Genomic DNA, 22,500 nt, shown 5'->3' with positions numbered 1-22,500 from the left:
AAAATGACTATATCCTTTCTCCATTCCGGCGTGCTGCCCAGAAGTTTTATGAAGCAATATCCCTGCCTAACTGACACATAAAATTGTTTCTGACATCATAACTTTTCTTTCCAAATCCACTTTTAAGGAGAGAAATTAAACAAGAACTTTAACCACGTTCGCGACCAACGAAGTAAAACTCACCCTTGCGATGGAGTTAAACTCTGTGAATTCATGCTTGTCGGGAATTTGTGCTGCTAACAGAAACTTACACAAAGCAACTCCAAGACAAATGGATTGCTGAAAAAAAAAAAGGCAAAAAAGTTCCGCGTTCAAATAAAAAACGTTTTCTCGTAGATGACACAAGCAACAAATACACATAGTTCTAATTCGTGACCAATTCTGACATACTGGTACCGTAAAATCCCACGTTAAAGCCCTGAGCGTATATAATGGGATTTTTCGGTATAGCTTGTGTCAGGCTCTCAGATAGTAGAGACGTCGCGAAAATAAGACGCGCGGGATCTGGGGAAGGGGCGATGGCGGGAAAAATAGGAGAGACACCACCCAACCGCCACCTCTTTCCCTAGCCCCGCGCATTTTTCGCATGACTTTTTACTGCTGGACTGCGCTATTAACTTTTATCCTGAAACAGGCTATCTGACATACCAAAGTAATGGCTTGGTACATGTTCCTGAGTGCAGATCGGCCGTAAGGCGTGACAAAATTAAACTGCGTTAAGTCGGCCCCAGTCGCTGCTCGTCTGTCACCTTTGGTAAGTGCACCTGCGGGAAAATAAAACAAAAACTTAAAGGCGCTCTGTCATGGCTGTCTAGTTGAATGGATTGATGATCTTGGATAGGAAACCAAAAGAGAACCTATGTCCTGGTTACTAGTCCAGATGCTGGACCACTGTACTAAAGGAGACTCGTGAGAGCTAAGGTCACTAAACTAGGTTTACGTGACAAACATCCAGCATACTGCTAGGACTAGAATGTTCTAGATATTCTGCTACGACTAGTTCTAGACACTCTAGCAGTATTACATGCAGCTTGTTCACACTGATTATACAGCGCTAGAATGTCTAGAACTAGTGCTAGCAGAATACCTTAGTGGTAGTGCATCTGGACTAGTAACCAGACGGTAAAAGGTTCGACTCCTATAACTCCGTGAGAATAATTCAGAATACGTCTGGTGTTCACGATTTTCCGAGTTTGACAAACATTTAAACATTACCTAACGACTGAAGCCGTCGAGCCACAGCCGCAGCAAATCTTCTTTCACCACCCAAGTTTGTTGTTACAAGTTTATAGATTGGTCCACTAAAAAAAACAAAGAAAACATTAGAGTAAAAATGAGGCCTGTAGAGCAAACATTTTTTTAACTAAAGCCTAGAGGTACAAACGTATATTGATCGCGTCCGCCATCTTGAATCATTTTTTCACTGAGGCCAACTGAACGGGTAACTGAACTCTCTGTCAGTTTCAATATCCCAGATGGCAGGAGAACAGTCACCCTGCAAAATACGCCTGCTTTGCAGGTTACAGAAAGTGTATTACATTTAAGTAATGTTGAGTATAGAGTGGATTTTCTAAATTATCCATTCGTTGTGTGATGTACCATCCTTGAGGTTAGCCTGCAAAGCTGGTGGAATCAGAGCGCAGGAGTGCTTTTCAGCGGCGCTGAAGTCGCAAGGGGAAAGAGCAGGGCTGTAATTGAGGGTCCGGGACGGGGAATTTCCCCTGGGAACTTTGAGTAGGGCCCCCGGCTACTTACATAGGAAATAGAAGGAAAAATGAATATAAAGAACTTCCCAGCTGTAAAAATCTCCGTCGAAACTTTGCATAAAAATTATACCCGGCAACTTAAAATCTTAATGAACGGCCCTGAAAGAGAGGTGTCAACTTGACTTATCCTCAATCATCTCGGATCTTCAAAGCCAGAACAAAATTAAGCACTCGCGTGAGTTAAATCTCACCAGCTAAGCAGGGTTGTTCAGAATTACTCACCGATTTGGTTATCTGGGTTGCAAAATACTGCGTGATAAACCTGCTAATAATTTCTTCTGTACTTGAGACAAAGCCATCCAGTACTCCACCACAACGTGATATTTCACTATCCAAACTTGCCTGACAAATAGAACAATGACTTAAGACAAACTCTATTCAAGCAACTACTTTCTCATGATCATTGGGGAGTTTAAGCAACGACGACAACGACAGTAATGAAAACGTCTCCTAAAAAGTGAATTCATGCCGTTTCAAAATTCCTCGCTGTTATTCCATGTCGTTGAATTTGTCAAATGTTGGTGAATTTTTCTAGAGTTGAATTCGAAGGGACATATATCTACGTTTAAAAAAGTATTTTAAAAATGGTTCTGTTGTGCTATGGCTCGGTCAATAAATCAAGGCCTTGGTCTGAGACTTTCCTATAACGACCCCACTCTTGGTTAATAAGTAGTAAGTAAATAACCGTCGGTCATTGAACAATACCTGAGTAAAATCATCAAAAATGGCCCATGACCTACGAAATCTAGTAACCTGTGGTCGATCATGCCTTCTGGACAAAATTGATAGTCTTACTGTAGCCTATCACTTTCCAGATGAACAAAATCCGCCTTGACAGGTGAATTGCTGGACCAACGGAATAACATTTTTGCAGGGAAAACACGATGGCCATCATACATCCAGCGGCCAAATCCAGCAATTTGCAGGTCTTCTTTATAGACGAATTGTGCGTTCTCGATAGAATCCAACCATTTTTTTTGGTTTGGGAGACATAAATACTGAGTAGACCGTACATACGTTCTTAAGGATCATAAAATACTTGTAGCGATAGCTTTGCATCAAGTGCATCCACTAATAGAACCTACAATGTTATGTGAAACTCTCTAACAAAGTGAGGGGTGAACAATTATTTGGTACGTACTTTCTACTAACTTTGCAAGAAGTTCTCAGTGTCTCAAACATTACTTTTTAAACACTGGCTGACCTTGAAATAAAGAAATTTTTATGTTATCCGAAACTGTAACCCGTTTGGAGTGGGTACGAATAAAAAATGGAGAGAAAGAGAAAACAAACCTCTCCAGTGGACTGGAGACCAATGACCACACAATATCCTGCCTGCAATGCTTGCTGGGCTTCTTCCACTATGGTAGGAACTTTCATACTCATGCTGTAAAATATTCATATACCGGCTTAGCTGTTATCAGACCCAATATAAGCAAGGTTACAAAGTAAAAATGCCTGCTGGCGCTTAAAGTGGAACATGATACTGGCAAAATTGCCCCATGTGATCACTATACGTTTCTGGGAAACTGCCCACATACCCCTCCCCTGAGCCAACATCAACACTTACTTCTCACTTAGGGCAAAATGTTAGCTTAAGGGAGGGGTAGGTGAGCAGTTTCCAGAAACGTATAATGATCCGCTCAGGATCAGGTAATTCGGATTCCGGAATCAAGGAAATATTTTCGTGTGATAACTGGAATCCTGGACTTTTGAATCCATAATCCCGCTAACGATTGGAAATTCGAAATCCAGGTTCCAGTCATAACAAATCCGGAATCCACAGCGTGCAATTCAGAATCAAAGACTGTCTTGGATTACCTTACATTGACACTGTCACGAAGCCCTTCAAAAACTATTATTTCATTCGCTCTACTATTTCAGGGTTAGGGTTTGTTTCCGTCGCTTGTTCATTAATTTCTCACTCAATCCTGTAAGCTATTCCAAGAGCTCCCAAGCGGCCCACGAATGTAGCCATTACCGAGTTTCTCCAAGCCTCTGTTTTAACGCGAGGCTAAGTGCGAAGCCATTGATATGAAAATGATTTTTTTTTATTCTCATACAAATGAAATTCGTTTTCTTTTTGTTAGGTTTCTTAACTTCGCTAGGACACAGAGTTTTGAGGTTGGGCAGGAGCCTGGGTCGGTGTTGTGTCGAATCGAACTGCACTATGGGACTGTTTTGGGGGACGCAGTTCGACCCAGTTTCCCTCGCAACCTCGTAATATCCAATAAAAAGGCCATAGCGTCTGTAAACAGTCCCACAGTACCACCGGGGACGCTACCGATTTAATCTTACATATAACTTTAAATAGGCCGATGAACTAGCATCAAGGACAACATTACTGGAAATAAGGCAAAAATGTTAAGGTGAAACTTAAGGTCGACTACTTAAACGAGGTCTAACAATCAGAGCGCCTCCTTATTCGTTTGTAGGATATCGATTTTAAGTAGATAAATGGTTTTCTAGTTTAGGCTGTCGCCTTCTTGTTGATGTGAACAGCAAACGATGCTAAGGTATGAGCGTTAGAACGGTTTTTGTTAAATAACGTTTAAACTTTGTTGTAATATCCGCCCCTAAAGGACCAGGGGCCCGTTTCTCGAAAGTCCCGATAATTAACGGGCCCGTAAAGCTGTTGTTGTTTACATGCAAGATAGAGGTTTCAATAGTTTTGTATCCAACATGTTAAAGCTGTCAGTTAATGAAACAAAATGGAGCAGTTTGTTAGCCAGGACCCGCCCTCTTATTCTTTGTAGTTCGATTCGAAAATTTGATTTCGGGCCCGAAAAGTTATCGGGACTTTCGAGAAACGGACCCCAGAGACGGGATAAAATACTCACCAGAGCTGTTTGAAGAACCGCTGATGACAGGACCAAAAGACTGACCACACCCTTGGTGTAGAAGAGGTGGTGCGACCAATGGCAAATTCTAATGACTTCTTTAACTCGCTCCTTTAAAGAGAAAAGGAAAAAAGCTGAAACATATTCACACTATGATTGTGAAAGATACACACAACCGTTAATTCTTAGAATACCGACTGTGATTGTTGTTTTGCTTTTGCTTTGACTCAAACAAACGCACAAGTTTTGAGTGCAATTTCTACGAAATCGCATAAGTTAATCCCGGAGCCCTGGTACAAGAAACCACTGAATGATTCCATCTCAAGTTGTGGTCTACTTAAAGCAGTTAATACGAAGATTTAACCTTTTTACATTGCCATACGTACCAAACGTGAACTGCAGTGTCATAAACCTTTCTCTGTTCCGCAGTCAGTGTCGCCTCAACATTAACAAACTGCAGAAATGCGACAAAAAAGCATTATCAAAGTTTGTTAACAAAAAAGGAACAGAAGTGAAGAAATAAGCATTGCAAAAAAAAGCCTTATATTTCAGTATGATAGAAAAACTTCTGGTTACAACAGAAAATTACGATGCCATTTCTAAAATTATGCATTACCTCAGCCTGTCTGAAACTAAGACCTCTAGAAACGTACATCCCTGATGCCTTCATTTCCATAGCTAACATTTCAGAGGCACCTGAAAAGATTTTAAATATTAGTGACCTTGAGATACATCGTTTCTGCCGATGGAGAAGTGTAAGCTCCTGTTCCAGGAGCTTACAGATTGTGAGGAAGACGCAAGGAGATGTGTGCAGAAAAAACAGCGAGGGGTGGGGTAGGAGGTGAGGGCGAAATTCCTTCCTCTCTCTCCCTCTTTCTTCTTATTTTTTTTCCCGTTCTCTAACTTCGCACCACACTGTTCCTCTCGTCTCTATTTTTTACGTCAACTCAAGAGATCCGGAGTGGCACCAAGTGAACTGGTGCAATTCTATGTGACATGTATTAAGCCCGTCCTTGAATACGCAAGCCCTGTATTCCATCGTTCTCTACCAAACTACATCAGTGAAGATTTGGAACGGATCCAAAGAAGGGCTTTCAGAATTATCTATCCTGACCTGTCATATAGTGTAGCACTAGAGACAGTTGGCTTACCGAAACTTCATGAGAGGAGAGAAAAGATTTCAATCGATCTGTTTGACGAGATCGTCTTTAACCCCACCCACAGTCTCCATGGCCTCCTCCCCCCAAAGGAAGAGTTGTAAACATGCTCTGAGACGCAAAAGTGATTTCACTCTCCCCCTATGTAAAACCGAGCGTTTGAAGAAAAGTTTTATTTTTAGCCATGTCTATAAGATGTAGATAATTTTTCTTATTTTCTCTTTGTTATCATCAGTATTTGTAAATATCCCGTAATTCAGCCTATAGCTGCAATGGTGTTTATAATAAAGTATCTAAGTATCTATCTATCTATCACTCCACTATTTCAAAGCCTGGGACAGGCTATATAAAAGGCGACCATGATTTCCGAGACATGGTAATAGCACCGCCATGGCACATCACCGTTCTAGCCAGTAGTCTAGCTAGCCGTCTCTCCACGGTTACAGTACAGGTGGTCTACCCATATTTTGGGTTAAGGTTTCGAGTAATTTGCCAAAGCCGGTACAAGGAAGCGCTGCACAGCTAAGCATTGTACGGCAGGCAGGAGTTCTTCAAAAAATGACCAGAAACGAACATGCATTACTTCCCCTTGGCTTAGATCGAGTCATTTGATAGCTTTCTTTTTAGAGTTCCAAGTATGGAAAAAGGAGACTGAGAATACTTAGTTACAATTTCAGCTCAACTTTGACAAGAATATGGAAGTCATCTTGATATAACCCCTTTATCCCATTGAGTACCAAACGTGATTAACATCAATTCTCTCCTAAAAATATCCATACATCATTAAAAGAAAAAGTTTTGAGAATTCATAAAATAATCACCAAAATCTCTCAACTAATTCTTTAAGGAAAGGTAGGGGGATCAGTAGGGAGAATTTGTATGTGCATCATTGGGGCTGAAGATAGACAGCGAGCAGCCTCTCTTTTTCTTCAGATTTAGTGAGGGGTGTGTACGCGCGCGAGAGAGCGTTGCGCCTGGTCATGTTGCGTGTCTCGCGCGTTTTGCTCGACGGACTAACAAAAAAGAGAGACTGCTCGTAGTCTAGGCTGAAAACTATGCCACTTACCAAGACCTCTCTTAGTTATGCTGGCTAGAAAAGAATCAAACGATTTAAATGCTGTTCCATCTCCCCATAAACCAAGTCTCTCCATAAATGCCTGAAAATAATTAAATCAATGTATCAGTGTATTGTATTGATTGACCATTGGACTGAAGGGGAACATTGTCGGAAACCTAAGGCTTCTAGACATGGTTGCCGTCGGTAGTAATCTCTCAGCAATTATTGTAGGGTTTAACAACTTCATGAAACAAGAGTCTTCGTGCTTTTCTACTGAATACCTAGAAATCATGTACCTTGAATCAGAGTTTAATACCATCAACTAAAGTGATACAACTGACAGTAACCCTGAGGCCCTGTCCACCCTGAGACGTATCCAGATATTTTCGAAAATAGAGATTTTTTTTTTCTCAGTTTTAATATTTGCATCGTTTTCGCCTGTCCACATGAAACCCCCAAACACGATGGAAATACGATAGCAGCTCTTACAGAGCATGTGTAATGCTAGTTAAGTAGTATATGGTGCATGACAATTGTGTTCACAAACCTCCGTTTTCGACCGCCCACTTTAAACGAGAAGCCGGCGTTTTAAAAAATCTCCACTCTGGGTCTGTTTTTGAAAAGGCCGTTTAAGTGTGGATGGAGGCAAGAATGGAGAAAAAAGTCTCCGTTTTCAAAACTACCCGGATACATGTGGATAGGGCCTGAAGACCTGTCAAAACGTTAATCACTGTCAACAACAGTGCTGTTCAGTACACTCATCCCGACGATCATAATTAACGTCGGCTGCATCTAAGGGTGTACACGTGAGGAAAAAACATGTTCTAATTGGCTAGAAACTTACCTTTGGCTTGACAGTTTCCTTTAACGGCTGCCAAACTTCAAATGTTTGGCGGCAAAACACGTTAAGTCCGGTACCCTATTAGAACTTGTTTTTTTTTTTTTTTTTTGTCTCGTGTCCACGCTTAGATACAACCGACGGTATTTCGCCTTAAAAAATCTTTGTTCCCAGGTACAAGATCAAGTCGCAAGATCAAGTTTCACTTTAAAGTTTTAACTTTGTACAGTAGTATCATATAAGATGCTAACTGCGTACAGCATACTTTTAAAAGGTACATGCCAACCTTTACTTAGTGCATTGTTTGCGAAAAACTAGCAAAGCAAAGTTGGATACCTTTTAATAGTAACATGCTGTTTCCTGACACTCAGTCAAAATCACATTATTGTCAATTATATAAAAATTAATAATACTTTCCCTACACCTACCATATTTTTTACATCTGTCACACCAGTTGCACTACAGTACACAACACGAGCTTCGGGTAGCATTCTATAAGTGAAAAAAGAATAAATCTGTAAAGAGGAGAAAATTTGGGCACAGCAGTTACTGTACGGGAAGGGGGGAACTCTGTAGAGACAGTAAGGAGGTCAGGTATATTTAACAATTATTCCACAAATGCGTGTTGGATATGAGTTGGCTATAATCATCTTATATCCGAAATAATTGTTTTACTAAAAACGCCCGCAAAATATCGAGAATTCTTCCTGACTTTATTTGTAAAAACAACCGATTTTCAGCTCGTTTTAAATTTTGAGCAGATGAGTACAGTTACTTTTAATTAGCTCACTTGTCACACCTCCCCTCCCAACGTTTATGGCATCAACTCTGGAAATTGAACTCAAGCCGCATTGGTGGGAGGCAAGTGCTCGATTACAACTGCTCCATAGCTGCTCCCTGCTTCTTTCAAATTGTAAAATTATTAATACTTTAATTATTACATTAGAGTGTTAATTACATGCTAACAATAGATATTCAAAAATGAAGTCGAATAACTTTATCATACCTTTGTATTGTTGTGACAGCAAGAGCAACTTTTGTGCTGGATTCTTCTTTGCCCTAAAATGAAATAAGCTACAGTGAGCAGAGTACTTAGTTGAATCCATGACTTGTAACATCTGTCTCTGGTGTCAATATGCATCATTGGTGTCAACTTGCATGTGTGGAAAGTGTAATGGTTGTGCATTCATTAACAAGTGCAACAAGACCAATTGCATTCTCAAGAAACCCACTGTGCAGTCAAGCTTTATGTGAACTGTATGTAATGTAAAGGGAACACAAACTGTTGTCCTCTCATCCACTTCATACAAAACATAACTTGAATAATGGTGATCACATAGTGGCAGTTTCTAATAAACCATGCTTTTTGCCCTAAATAAGGTATTTACATGTATTTGTTGCAGTTATGAATACGAAGAATAAGGGCTAAACTACCGTAAATCACTTACAGGAACAAAATGCTTTGCTTTATGACACTCGTCAAATATGAGGCATCCATTAAACTGCTCACCACCACACCAGTCTATGAGCTGTTGCAATCTGCTCTGACGATTGGCACCTGTCAAAAAAAAAAAAAAACAGATCAACAAAAACAGAAGCCATTTCTACTGTCAGTAATAGATGACATTCACACTGCATGCTCACCTTTTTGAACAGATGACACCAGTGTTGCATATGTACTGAAGACAACACCCTCTTTAAAATCAGCAGGTAAGCCAAATACTCTGTAAAACAAATTATGTCAATAGCATTAGATTCGTTTTAAAATTCCTACTGATCTATTATTATTGTCAAATAAACCACAGAATATTGCTTCTATAGAGAGATGTGTGATGTCAGGTTACCATGGAAGCAAGATTTCAGGATCAATAATCTTCCTTGACAGAGACAGACGGCCATTTGTATTGTCCAATGATGAAAGGAAAATACCAGCGACCCTTTCATTCCTAAGTGCAATAATGCACAAAAAATTATCTGTTGTTTTTTTCCCCACCATATTGGCAGGACCACAGTTTGTTAAGACCCAGAAATTTTGCTACCATGGCAGTGTGACTTCTCCTTTCTTTTACACTGTAGGAAGCAATAGTTGGCTTGGAAACATTTTGCCGGATCAGATTATCACTTGGGGAAAAATACACCTGAATTGAAGGAAAATGAAAATTAATGAGACTTGCATGCAAAGATTGGTTTGAAAAAGAACTCTTAGAATTAATTATTAAGAAAAGGAATTTATGCACCTTGTCCAAGAATATATTGTATTACGTGATGATAACAATGGACACCAGCCAGTGTAGATATCTTGTAGTATTCAGAGAAAGATTTAAAAAATTCCAAAACAGAGAGAACTACTCTGAGAGCATTTTGTCCAAAAATTGAGATTCTGGGAGACAGACGTTGAGAGAATTTTTTCTGAAATTTAACAAGATTTAAGACAAAAAGGCAGGGGAGGGCATGGCCCTCTAGCCCCACTCTAAATAATGTACCCGTGGTATTCGAGTTCATGTACCTGGTTTCTTTATCCAGCTGCTGACAACCGTCTATCACTTTGACAAAACAACCAATGTCATGTAAATCTCTGACAAGTGAAAAACAATCAGAAATTTGTCAGTTTCGAGGGTTATAGTATTTTACGGCTATACAGAGATAGCAATCACCAGCATCCCTGATTTTGTAACAAACTGCTATAGGGATTCACATCATGAAAAATCTGTCACAGTCCAGAATCAGTGAATCCAAATCCAAAGCCGATTTTATCAACTTTATTGGATCATTGGTGTGTAAATGCTTCTGCATATTCCTTCCAATATTACCCCTGGACCATTTTGTTCTAGGGGGTGAATGGGTTACATGTAAAAGCGCGAAAAAAATGTGGAATTATGAACTTAATGCGGCAGTGATTTTGTTACCCCTGCCTGTGCATCCTGTGCCAGTGATGCATCTGTGAGATCTCCAAAGATGTAAAATAATTTACTGCCCGCATCCTGTAGGATCGACGGAGGGACCAGAAGATGATTTTCAAAAAGAAAATCCTGTTTATGACTTCTAATCTGTAATAAAACCTACCTTGTCAATAAGTCATAGAGAGCAGACTTTTTCAAAAGGTTTTTTTTGGAAAAATTCCCAGGAGTGAATGGGTTAAAGTCATTGACTTAAAAGGTCAAAATTCCATTGAATGCATAACCAGACTTTGGCTAAAAAATAATCTGAACACACCTTTGGGCATCTAATCGTAGGTCAGCTGAAATACTAAACCATATATGTCTGGATCTTCCACGTGCAAAATTGTCCAACACAATGCCAGCAATCTACAGTAGAAAACAACTAGAGTGTAATCTTGACTACAAATTTAATGGGCTTAAAGTCAAACAGTTCTATATTCATAAGGTTTGTACAACTTCAGACAAACAAATTTCTAGGACATTTCAAGAATTTTTCAAGGACAAATTACAGTTTTCAAGGACTACGGTATTTCTGTTAAATTGTAGGCATTCTTTAACCCCTTTTGATCACCCTATTCGCTAAAACATGTCATGGAGTCATTTACGATTTTGACTTCTTTGGCCATATCATTGATCACATTATTTTATACTCCTTTCCATAACAAGACTTTGCAAAATGACTGGGTATGACGTGCAACTGCATCTGAGGTACAGAAATTAAGCATTGTTACCCGTGAGTTTTACAGGTTAATTCTTACACCAAGGATGAGCCGAATTTTCCTCAGCAAAATAACCTAATTTTACAGAAAAAGGTGTCTGGCGTAGACAAGGTTTTGAATTTCAAGGACTTTTTATGACCTAATAAAGAAATCAAGTACTTTTCAAGGACCTAAACCAAATTCAAGGACTTTTCAAGATGACAGTAGCAGTAGAATTAAGAACTTTTCAAGGTTGTACGATCAACCATGTATGTTCTTTTTCACGCCCGTACCAACTGTCACACCCTACCAACTGATCAAAGATTAATAAAATGCCATAGCAACTCCAATTCTTGAGTGGTTTCACGTGGTTTGGAGGCAATGGAAAACACAAGTGATATCACATGGTTTTTAAATGAAAATGAGGCAAGTGCTTTTGCGGGCATGAAAATGAGGTAAATTTGCACCCCAGTGAAAATGGCCACCATTCTTGATTATTGTCTACATAAACAAAGTAACAGTTCATTGACCATGTAGTAACAGCATGAAATTGTACATATACGAAATATACTCACTTGTCTTCCTTTTCCAACACCAGCACCATCCCCTATAAAGAATCCAGCTCTCTGTCCATTGGCAAGGACCATCTGATGTCTTTGACACTAAAAATCAACAGCAGTTTATAAAATGAATTTTTCATGCTGTTTAACTCGATTTTATTACTCAAGACCATGACTGTGCAATAACACACTCTCTGCTACCACATGTCCCCAGCAGCTGGAACGGTCTTTTTTGTAATGAATTTATTTTTAGCTGGAAATCCATCTTTTCCCAAATATTATTTTAAATGCTTCATGTGGACAGAAGAAAAAGCAATACAAAAGCCGACAAATGTTGACAGAGTTCTTGATACTAATAAGGTGATAATGTGATATTAACAATTATACTTACAGCATACAAAACTCCTTCCAGTTGCAAATCACTTAGTTTGCCTGAGGTAAACAAAAAAAATAGGCTTATCAACGTTTCCCGTTATCAATATTATTACAAAATTATCACCTAAAATATGATCAAACCCCTCCATGCAAACACCTCTATAAGGTCTTTTCATCCTAAAGCCTAGTGCAAACGGATGCAACATTGTCAGCCAACAGCTCTCAACATTGTTGAATGTTACATGTTGCATCCGTTGGCACATTCTGTTGCATGTTGTTGCATGTTGTTGGGAGTTGTTGCACAAACTTTTAAGGTCGGTACACACTAGGTGACAAGTTGCAGCAACATGTCGCAGCAACACATTGCAGCAACAAATCGCTTCGTGTGTACTGGAGAATTTTTGTGAAAATCTTTGTCGCCAAAACAAGTCGCACAGATTCAGTCTGATTTGATTTTTTGCAACTTGTTGCAGCGACAAAATTCTGTTGCGGAGACAAAGATTTGCACAAAAAATCTCCAGTACACACGAAGCCATTTGTCGCTGCGACGTGTCGCCTCACCTTGTTTCTGCAACTAGTCGCCCGACCTGTACACATGGAGTGATCTGTCGCCGCGACGTGTTGCAGCAACTTGTCACCTAGTGTGTACCGACCTTTAGCCAAGTGCATGGACACAACAATTCTCTCTCTTGCGCATAGCTTAAAGACATCTAACTTTATACATATTACTTTACCTCAATAATTAAAGCAGACACTTGGTTCTGTCCCTTTGGTGTCTGATTAAAGGAGGGGGGAGGGGGGCAAAGCTGCTGTAAGTAATGCCTAACTATATGATCATGATAAACCCTTTCTTTTAAAGAAGTGAACAAAGTGTCCAATTCAACAAAAATATCAAATTTCATTTTTAAAGACTTCTTATTAGTGTGGTATCATTGTGAAAGTACAGTTGAAGAGGTCTCATTTGAATGGTCGCACATGTTTTTCATCAATATCATCATTTTTTTGCCAGGGTCTCAATGGTCTTATGGGTTCTTCTGATTCTGGAATTTAAAATGGTTTCCTACTTCTTATTGGCATCATGATTTGTCGGTCTCCTGTTTCTGTGGTTCTTGTAGTCTTAAAGACTGGTTCATGTACTTGTGGAGGATCTCAAAACCCAGGAAAACTACATGTACAAGAACCAGGATAACAGGAAGAGCCATGAGAAATACAAACCATGAGAATCAGGAAAACCAGGCATAACAGAAAGCCATAGAGCAAAGGAAACTAAGAGAACTTGAGTGCCACAAGTACCAAAGACTCGAAGAAGCAAGAGAATCAGAACCAGGATGTTGGTCAAAGTAAATATGTCAATTATCATCACCTGTCTCTACTAAATCTTGTGGAAGCGATTTAAACAACTGGTATTTAGCTCGTGGTAGCTGCTGTGCCTAGAAAAGAGAGGGGACACACATTAAGTCAGTAGCCATTTTATTGTGCATTCACTTTGAAAAGATAATCATCAGTGAAATGAAACAACCTTGTTTTTGCAAAATGAAACAACCTTGTTAAAAACAAAAATATAAATGGTGCAGACAGTTGAATGTTGTAAGAATAATCTGTTCTCAGATAAAATGGAATATATTATCTTTGTCCCCTACAAATAATTGAGAAAAGCGTGATATCACTTTACCATGGTAACAAGATTTCTGGATCTCAACAGACCTTCTTTTAAGACAGAAATGGCCATTTCATGATTTGTATTGTTGAATGATGAAAACAAAGTCCTAACTGCAATCATAGGAAAGGCATACATGTCACTTTTTTCGTATTATTTTTCTCTCATATAATTGCAGGGCCACACTTTGTTGAGATCCAGGAATTTTGCTAGTAAGCATGGCAACATGACATAATGACTTCTTTTTGTTGGGGCTAGGAAATAAAGAAAATTCTGACTCAAACAAGGTCTTATAATGCTTGTTTAACCACACTAGGGACAAATTTTAGCTACAACAAAAACCCCGGTTTGATTTTCAAGGTATTTCAAAAAACATTTAGTATACATACTTACCGCCAAGCAACCAGCTTCTACAATATCCCCCGGATGATGTTTAATTCCTTTATGATTTAATGAGTTGCAAGCATAGCTTGAGAAGACATCTTCACTGTAAAAAAAAACAAGCATAAAATTTAAACAGCTTGACGTGGCATGGCATATATTGTGCTACAAAAGTGAGTTAACAGTTGGTTTGGAGTGGCAGGCCTTAAAATACTTTTTTTTCCTTTTAGAAAGGGCATAATTATGTCCAACCAGGTCATCATTTCAGCCAGACAAACCAGAAAGGTTGTCAGACATCCACAGTGAACTCAATTGATGAAAAGATTAAAGCTGTTTCTCTTTCTCAATTTAAATCAAAATTAAAACAACATTATCTTCTGCTGTACTAATATTGCCAATTATCTTGTACTTCGTAACTTCCATCCTACTTTTTTAATCTTCTTATGGTAATATGCGCTAGTGTATGGAGTGTATATCTGTGTGTTTGTGTGTATACAGTCTCATATGCTGCCATATTGTACCCTGCACAATAAACTTATTTAAATCATCTTTCTGAATCTGGCTTCTTGGCATTTTAAACTTATTAGTTATTTCAGAAAGTCAGTACCCCTTTCAGCTAATTGATTAATTTAACAGCTTGTAAATAACTATAATATTCTGCTTTGGGTACAATAAAAACTGTTGTTGTTGTTGTTGTTGTTGTTGTTAAACCAGTACAGTCAAACCCTGTTATTTTGGACACTGAGGAGGCCATAGAAAATGTCCATATTAGTGGGGTGTCTGTAATAAGCAGGTTGAATTTAGAGAAAATGTAAGGGCTTTCTTAATAGACCTTGTCATGGTTTTTGACGCCATCTTAATGAGTAGGCAAACGCGTGAGAAATTAGAGTGTTTGTATGAGAATCCAATGTCGAATGATTTCCGTAAAACGGCTATTCTGGAAAAAATATAAATTGTAAACTAAAGTTACACAGCAAAGGATTTTACTAACAAATTTTGGGGGCCATTATACTATGCTTAAATTTCTCCAGAAGCTTGCTTTAGATTTTCCATATATTTGCCTGCAATTTTTCCCGGGAAATTTTTACAGACAAATGTATAGATTATTTAAAAAAAAGGTTCTAGGTCTTCTAGTGCATGTAATGCCCTCAAATGTTTTCAGTAGAATCCTTAAGACTGAAGCTTAGTTTACAAATCATATTTTTTTCAAAACAGTTGTTTTCCGGAAATTATTCGACATTACATTCTCATACAAACACTGTAATTTCTCACGCATTTGCCTACTCAGCTCGTCAAGATGGCATCCAAATCTGTGACAAGGTCTATTACCCCAGGGACAAAGCAAACTGTCCGTAATAATGAGGTGTCCATAAAGTGGGGTTTGACTATATTAGATTGACACCCTTGTTGAATGCCCTTGTGTCCATTTAATACAGGAAATACCCATAAAGAGGCTCAAGTGTTAAGACGGAATCCACCGGAAAATTGAGTAATTTTAATTATTTTAGTTCTGAAAATTTCATGTGAAAGATGCAATTTTGTGAAATTTGGCCAGGCATGGATCTAGGATTAATACTGACCGATTTCCCAAATGAGCACCGAAAGTGCAAGCTTTTGGGAGGTCTGGGAGCATGCCCCAATGGGAATTTTTTTTCGATTTTAACTTCCCAAAGTCCCCTTTCTAGGGTTTCTGAGTCATTCAGACAGGATAATTTGGCCAGTTCCTTCTCCTCGGATGAAGCCTTGCAACTAAATACATCTATTATGAAAAATCTGACCGATTTCGGTAAAACAATGGAAACCGGTGTGGATCCGCGCCTGTTGGCATTTCATTTTCTTAGGCTTCAATAAGAATTTTCTTTGGTATTACTACAGATGACTAATTACATCTTTAGCCCTTGAAAAATGTAAAAAAGAATGCATATGCTCTAAATTATTCTGGTACAAGGTTTTTGTCCACTGAAAATCAGATGACTAATTACATCTTTAGCCCTTGAAAAATGTAAAAAAGAATGCATATGCTCTAAATTATTCTGGTACAAGGTTTTTGTCCACTGAAAATCAAAATTATTCAGTTTCCTGGTGGATTCTGTCTTAACGTCAAATGAGTAAAATAAGCGGTTATACAAACAAAATGAAATGAGAAAACAGTACTGTACATCTGATCAACGGGTTAGTAAAGGCTGCTGGTATGCATTGCATGTTGATCATGATTCTGTAACTGTTAAAAAAACAACCAACCAATGATTTATTGCTTTATTTTTTTCTCCTTGAGTATTCGATTGATATTTTGGATAAAAAACCCTTCAGAAAAACCTGCCTTCTATTACTATTACTGAACCAATCAGAAAATCTCTCAGGCCAGCCCCATAAAAACCCTTATCGATTGAGATTAGCGGGGGCGGGGGGGATTGGGGGGGGGGGGGGGGGGGGCATAAAAATGGCCATGTAATAAATCAAGCTAGGCTTGGGCTCGTGTGCATATACACCTTTTAAAATTTCAGTAAATTATCTACGTTAAATAAGTTTTCCCTTTAGTAACACAACTAAGCGAAACCTTATTACATAAAAGAAAACCCAACCAAGAGCACAAACCTTCGACTTTCTGCCACAACGCCGTGCGCCATCTTGTTGAGCTCCTCGTGTTCCTCGCTCGGGTTTTCAGTGCGATTAATTACAACCCGACGTGGCGGAACAGGTGACTCTGGACTAGATAGAGCCATGGTTACCTTCTGATTACAGCAATTTAGAGGAAAAAGCCATCATTTTCGGTATTTTTACACTCCAATCCCTCTTGTGGTGGATATTCTCTCGTTTCCCGCATTTTTGATTATTACCGCCATACATTGCGGGCGCAAATGAGCCTAGCACCCAGATCGTCTGTGATCTGTGTCTGGGGGCGCTTTCCATTTAGTCAAAATCTCCGGAATTTCCGGTTCGGCGGTAAATGGAACACGTTTCGTCGGTTCGTCCCACTGGAAAATTCCCAGAAAAAGTGGAAAATCTAAAAAGGTGGGCCCGTTTTCCCGGTTGGAATTTCCGAACGGAATCTCGTGTTCCATTTACGTTTCTAGTAGTTTGTACAAGTTCCAGGTCCACGGTCGGGCACAGCGACGTACCGGGGTTTTACGACCAAATGGAACAACTCTTTACTAATCGGAAATTCGACTTTTGCTCCCACCGAAATTTCCGGGGTTTTTTCTTAAATGGAAAGCAACCTGGGTTTTCGATTCCACCCAACGGGAAATTTGGGATAGCTGTAAGTACGTTCACGCAAGATTTCTAAAACCTGACGCACTCGAAGCCCCGAGCATCGCAAAGGTTTTGCTGCTCAAGAAGATATTTTTCGTACTGCATCAGTTCAAGTATGCCGTATCCTCTATTAAGCCCCCCTCTCAATCTCTAATAAGCCCTCTCCCTCCAGTAAGCCCCCCCCCCCCCCTTTTCTGGGGAACAAAGTTAATAAGCCCCCTTCTCCTCTCCCCTAATTATTCTTCACTAATAAATGATAGACTGTACAATCAATCTCGACCGTAAAACTTCGTGTAGGCTGAGACAGAATGGTTCATTTACCAACTCTGGAAGTTCCCGGTGGATTTGGTTCTGATCCTAGGGTGCATGACCTCCAACCTTCTTGTGCTTGAGCTTTTCCACTTTGTACTCTAGTTCTTTACAGAGAACTCATACCATCATCTTTTCTAAATTAAAAAAGCCCCCCTCTCTATTAAGCCCTCTCTCAAATGGGCTTGAAATTCCTTAGATCCTCATTGCCCCTTAGTTCCATCAACTCAATGAACATTTTTTCATTCGATTGTTGGCGGCTCACTCATGTTTTTTCTTTTTTTGGCAAAAAGCAAAAACACGCAATTTAAATAACGTCAGAGATTTTTTTATTGAGAATTATTATTCATTCAAAATATTTCCTCGATTCTGATTGGCTAAAAGCACACGTTTAATTCATCATAACCGGTTACTGACGACTAAATTTTGAAGAATTTTGTGTTTAGCGAGGAAATGACGTCAAAAATGCAGCGTTCTAACAGGTTAATGCACAGTCAACCGAGAAGACCTGGGAAAAATGGCGGACATTTCACTCGTTTCAAGAGTAAGAACTAGGCGTAAAAATAGCTAAAAACGTGGCAAGAAAAGCAAGAAGACAACTCGAAGGGCGACATCTGCTATTTGGAGAATATTTGCGGAGCTGAACAACCCTAAACATGCACTATCGAGGATGAACTTAACGTCCATGGAGGTAAGCGTGTTTTAGTCATGTTTTTAAACTGGGAATTATTTTGAATGAATAATAAAAAACAATTATTGAATTCGGCTTTCGTATCATATGAAGAATTATGGAGATCTCGGAGGGTGTAATCCGCCTCGACCTACGGCCTCGACGGATAACACCCTCCTCGATGTCCATAATTCTTCATCAGATACTCAGCCTCATTCATTAATTGTTAATTAATTTCTGCTAATAACTTTCTTCTTGAATCTATTACCGCCCCGGACGAATCTTCAATATTTTCCTTTCATTTTGCAATATTGTACCACATGCAACAACCATACTACGCTTGGGCTGCCTATCACATCAGCTGGCCTTCCCTTTTTTTTGCGCGCGCGCCCGCGCGTGTGAGAGTTATGGTGGTGAAGCTGCGAGGGAATTTCAAAACGTCTCATCTTCGTTCCTAAGGTGAGCGGCTTTGCAGCTCCTCTGCCAAAACTCTGTACGCGCTTATGATCCCGCTGACTACGCACGCTGCAGATTGTGAAGAAACGAAAACAACTAGCATGTGACAGCTTAATAATTTGTTTTTATTTTTACGTGAGAGATCGAGGAATCTAAAAACAGTCTTAAAAATATAAATCTAGCACTCTATGACCCAGGCGTTTTGCAAGAACATTCCTGGGTAAAGGGCTCAGTCCTGATTAGATCCCAGGTGCCTTACTGCTAATACGGTTCTTGTTACGCTTCTACTTTTACTTCCTATTCAAACGTTTTAAGATTACTTTCTCGATATGATCATTACTGGTTAACTGTTTATACTCGTTTGGTGTGAGATTGTCTGATTACTGGGGAAGCTCCTTCTCCATATTTAATCACCACTAGCTTCAGGAGGTACGTTGTAATACGGACGATCTTCATCGTGTTTGTTTACATGCAAGTATGGTGCTTCCCTTTCCATTATCACCTCCACTTTTTCGATCAGTTGATAGAAACTGGGACGAGAGCGAGGTTCCTCTTTCCAGCAGTCAGCCATCAGCTCATATCTGTTATGGACAAAAAGCCAACTGGAGTTAGTCAGAGTTCCAATCCATTATTACACGTATAGACACCGTTTTTCCGATTTAGTGGAAGAGATTTCCTTCAGACCAGCTGGGAGCCACTCACGCCGGATCATTACGCTTGTCGGTTTCTTGCCGAGCCTGCGAGCAAGCTCTCCATTTGGGGAATCTCTTCAAGTACACGCACGTGCGACACGCGGAGGAAAAACGACAGCGAGGGGCCCCCCGCTCGCGCGTACTCGCGCGGTTAGTTTTCCTCGCCCAAATGGAGAGCTTGCTCGCAGGCTAATTGTTGCTCTGTCGATCTCTGTTAAATAACACTATCATACCACTGTATGAAACAAATATTTAAGCTAAGATTTTGCCGTCTGTCTGTTCAGTAATCGCTTTGATCGAAGAAAACGTCAAAATCGAAACAGACTTGTCCTCTGCAACTTTCAAGGCTATTTATAACTAAAAAGACGCACGGAAAAATCGAATCTTTTTGTCAGTTCTAAGACGATTCTGATCAAGAAACGTACACATCATCGGAGCACATGTCAGGCCTTTCCATGCGATAACCAGTGCCAAGCAGTCGATACAACTCTGAGTTGGTCAGCGTGGGGTATGGTACGTCTCCTGATCACGTTATGCGAAAGAAAAAATATACATGTTATTATTTGAAAATACGGCTCATTCCCCTGCGTAGCTTTCTACTGGAAATGTCAATGTCGACGACTCTTCATTCCCCCGCACTCAATAATGCCGTTTTGCAATAGAATAGTGATTGAGCAGGGGTCAGAATTGCATTGAAATGTGTCTTCAAAGAAAAGAGGTTGCTTCAATTTGTAGAAGGTGGAATTAATCGGGACTTAGAAAGTGCAAGGCTATGGTTCAAAGAAAACGGCATGATGCCCAACCCTAAAAAATATCAGGCAATAGTTTTGGGCAGAAAAGGTTGTGATATTAACTTTCAATGTGCTAACGAAACGATACCCACGTCAAATGAGATTAACTTACTAGGTGTAACGTTGGATAGCAAGCTCAAATTTGATGCACATGTTGCGTCCGTGTGTCGCAAAGTAGGGGGGCAGGTAAATGCGCTGAATAGGTTACAAAACATTCTTCCGTGCAAGGTAAAGGAATTACTGTATCGAGCGTTTGTTCTGCCTCATTTTCATTATTGCAGTCAGGTATGGCATCATTGTGGTTCGAGAAACACAAAGAAAATAGAAAAAGTAAACGAGCGTGCACTAAGATATGTTTACAAAGATAAAACATCAGCTTATCATGAACTGCTACAGCGAATAGGTTCAGGAACCACGTTGGAAAACCGTCGTGTCCAGGACATGTTAATAACTATAAACGCCTGTTTTCAAGGCACCGCTCCCACATGCATTAAGGATCTCGTTAAAATGAGAAACAACAAGTACGATTTAAGGGGCAATAATACGCTATCACTGCCAAAAGTAAATACTACAAAGTATGGATTAAACTCCTTCAGATATTTCGCCGCAAAACAATGGAACAATATTCCAAATGAATTGCGTTTAAGAGCTGGAGGTCTAGAATTTAACAAACAAGTGAGGAACATTCAATTTTAGTTATCTAATTTTGTAATTTTAGATGCTAGATATTTTATATTTTTACATTTCTATGTACATATTTCTTTCTTTCTTTTTTAATACTGATTTGTGGAAAACCTGCAAAATAGCTTTAGCTAAGTGTTTCTCCCACGTTAAATAAAGATTATGTTATGTTATGTTAGTAATAATGCTCCTCTTTCCAGAAAACAACTAATGCGTGCATATTTGATGCCGATTATCACTTATCAGACATAGAGCCTAGTTCAAAACAAAAGTGTCTACCTTGCCACAAATAAAAGTCATCAGGTATCAGCCTGTTTCCTGGTAACAATAACCTTATTTAATAAGGACTAACTCTTTAAGTCCCAGTGTCGTCCTTTGATATCAGTCGCACAATTCAAGTCATATACCCCGTGGCAACAGGGAGGAGAGTTCTTGGGATTCCCCTCCCCTTGGAAGGTTACATGATTAGTGTGTGACGGTCTACTCACCCAATGTAGCCATCTCCCAAAGAACAACACCAAAAGACCAACTATAGAAAAAAGCACAGAGGTCATGAATATGCCCAATTCATGAACATTACTTTTCTTCTCTTCTTTTTACTTAATGAACTTAAGGCAAAAGGGCGTGTCTCCACCTTTCCGTGCCTTCGCCCTTGACTGAACCCTATGACAGCAGGCCTCAACTGCTCAAAGCCCTTAGCCAATGACCTAGCAAGATTAATAGAGTAGGGATCGGAAAAGAATACCAATTTAGGTGACGGGTTTGCCGCAAAATCGTAACTAAACCTTTACATACACTCCGAATTAAGAATTCAGCAGACGCCGCTCTCGCTCAGGACTTATATGCAAACTATGTAGTCCCGAGTCGAAATTATATTGACAAGTACGAAATCAGCCACTATAACCACTGAAATTCTAGATCGGTTTGAAATAAACTCGCGGATCACGACTTTTAGGGAAGCTGACTGAGGTTTTCTGAGCAGTAATTTATCGAAATGTGTTTAAAAGAGCAGGATTTTTTTATACTCACACATCACTTTTGGTGGTGTAAAGGCCTTGATAAAGTGCTTCGGGGGCCATCCATTTTACAGGAAGTTTTTTGGACTTCGCTGAGCTTCTCACATCTTCATAGATTTGTCTCATCAACCCAAAGTCTGACACTTTGATTTGGCTGTCATGGCCAACAAGAACATTACGGGCAGCAAGGTCTCTGTGAACAAGATTGTTTTCGGCGAGATGATTCTAATTTTCAGAAGGAAAGAGAAAAAATGAAAATAAGAACCATGAAACTTCAGTTACGGGGCTACTATTCCCTAAAAAGGCATGGTCGAAGGCGTGAAAATTTTAGGAGCCAATAATCAAAAGTAAAATATCACAACTGA

General features: G+C 39.5%; 2 pseudogenes; both read right to left on the bottom strand.

The window, feature by feature from the left end:
* LOC140949787 (uncharacterized) overlaps positions 1-17,067 on the bottom strand; it is a 181,326-nt pseudogene extending 164,259 nt beyond the window's left edge.
* A 1,992-nt stretch (positions 17,068-19,059) lies between these two features.
* Positions 19,060-22,500, bottom strand: part of LOC140949481 (uncharacterized) — a 257,928-nt pseudogene continuing 254,487 nt past the window's right edge.

This window comes from Porites lutea, chromosome 10, assembly GCF_958299795.1.
Source record: "Porites lutea chromosome 10, jaPorLute2.1, whole genome shotgun sequence".
Lineage (NCBI taxonomy): Eukaryota > Metazoa > Cnidaria > Anthozoa > Scleractinia > Poritidae > Porites > Porites lutea.
This window is presented reverse-complemented; position numbering and strand designations above follow the sequence as displayed.